Raw genomic sequence first — 2,500 nt, forward strand, 5'->3', positions numbered from 1 at the left:
TTGTGACTTTTATCTTACGGAAGTTCTTGTAAACACACGCATATATATATATATATATATATATATATATATATATATATATATATATATATATATATATATATATATATAGATAGATATATATATATATATATATATATATATATATATATATATATATATATATATATACATATATATATATATATATATATATATATATATATATATATATATATATATATATATATATATATCTATCTATATATATATATATATATATATATATATATATATATATATATATATATATATATATATATATATATATATATATATATATATATATATATATATATATATATATATATATATATGTATATATATATATATATATATATATATATATATATATATATATATATATATATATATATATATATATATATATATATATATATATATATATATATGTTATTTTGTTTTGATGATTAGGTTATGGTGATTTGTTTGGCTGTGTATTTTTTGGTTATTTGAATGTTTTTTTTTTTTTTAGTATTAGTGATTGGTTTAGTTTTAAGAAATATAGTTTTAGGGTTATGTTTTGCTTTTATGTTCTTTTTGTCCAAGAGTCCCGCTGCTGATAACCTAGGGGGAAAGTTTGTATTGAAGAGAAATTGGTCAGTTAGAGTGATTCAAGGGTGTGGGGGTTGTTCTTGTGAGATCCCGCCACATTATTTTGGCGCCCAAACAGGGACTGCCGAGGTGGGTTTGAATGCTGGACTCTTAGACGAAGGACTGATAAGAAATTAGATTTAAGATTGGAAAAAAAATGGAAGAGCAGAACAAACTATTACAGGAGGAATTGCGGTAGTCTAAGGAGCGAGATGAGAAGTTGTTAAAGAATGCGAGGTTAAGTTGTGAGAATGAGGCGATGTGAAAGGAACTGAAAGCGCCAAAGGAGACTGTAGAGAGAGTGGAAGAGGGTGTTGAGATGAGGATGTGAGAGAATGAAGAACGAATGGAGAAACAAATGGAAGCTATGATGGGCATGTAATGGGGATGATGAAAACGTTCATGGGTGAAGGTGCAGTCGGAGAGGTGGTTTCTGCTTCAGGTAAAGGGTTGATAGTGGAAGAGAAGGCTAAGGTAAGTGATAACGTGGAAGGTAGTGATAGCAAGACTAAAGATAGGGGGATTAGGCAGAGTAAGGATGGGCAAAAATGGGATAGGAAGAATGAGAAGAAAGGTAAAAGTAATGAGAAGAGAGAAAAGAAGAAAGGTCAGGATGAGAGTGAGGATGATCATGACTGGGTGAAAGTGATAAGTAAGAAAAAGGGTAAGAAGGGAATGGTTAAGGATAGGAATTTGAGCATTTAATGGTATTCTTTATATTCAAATGAAGCAGAAGGAAATAAGAAGGGATTAGGCAGTGAAGAAAGAAGTGAGAATGAAGTTGAAGTTTGTAGGACAGTGGGCATGAGAGAGATATCTAGGTGTGACAAGTTTAATGACCATAGAAGTAGGGATGTGTATGAATTTTTTAGGGAGTATGAAAGGTTCTGTCTGGATAAGTATGGTGATAGTAAGAGAGTTTGGGCTAGGGAGTTAAGAGAATATTTGACTGGGTATTTGTCGACGATGTATGGTGTGATAATGAGTGTGGGGGATGCTGAATATGATAGTGTGAAAGGTAGGATAATTGAGCAGGTAAAACGTATGAAAGGGAGTGTTAGGTATAAGCATAAGAATGATTTTGATGAAGCAGGGATGAATGTAGAAGAAGTAATATTAATGTATGTATGTAGGCTGGAAACGTTAGCTAGGAAGAGGTATGGGGATGAAAGCATAAATGAGAATAAGGAATTAATGAAGAAGTTTTTGACTACTGTACCTCAGAATGTTGCTGAGTTTATTAATTTGAAATGGAAGGAGAAAATAGGTGGACGAAATAAAGACTGACATGGGATGATATTTTAGAGATAGTTGAGGATTACGAGTTGGATAGGTGTATGGAAGAAAGTAAATCTGTGAGTGCAAGAACTGGAATGGAGGAAAGTGTGCCTGAATTTGTCAGTTTTAGAGATGCTGTTATGAAAGGACCAATGAGGGTAGCTGATAGTGTAGTAGATAGGAGTGTTAGAGCGAGTAATGTAGGAATACATGTACGGACAAATGAAGGGAATCAGGTTTGGAGAGATTTGAGTGTTAGTGTGCAGCGAGGTAGGTCAGATAGTTGTGTCCGTGATGAAAAGTGTAACAGGTGTGGAAAGGAAGGTCACAAGAATAATGACTATAGATGGGCTTTAGGTGCTTGTTTTGGATGTAGTGAGGTAGGGCATAGAATTAGCGAGTGCAAGAAAGAGAAAGGGGTAAAATGTTATTGGTGTGGTATGACTGGGCACATAGTGAGTGGATGTCGTAGTAATCGTATGAATGTGATTTGTGGTAATTGTGGTAATGATGGTCATTATGCTAGAATGTGCAAGGAGCCGCGGGGTAAGTGTACTGAATGTGGTGT

The sequence above is a fragment of the Palaemon carinicauda genome, chromosome 11 (genome assembly GCF_036898095.1).
Source record: "Palaemon carinicauda isolate YSFRI2023 chromosome 11, ASM3689809v2, whole genome shotgun sequence".
Classification (NCBI taxonomy): domain Eukaryota; kingdom Metazoa; phylum Arthropoda; class Malacostraca; order Decapoda; family Palaemonidae; genus Palaemon; species Palaemon carinicauda.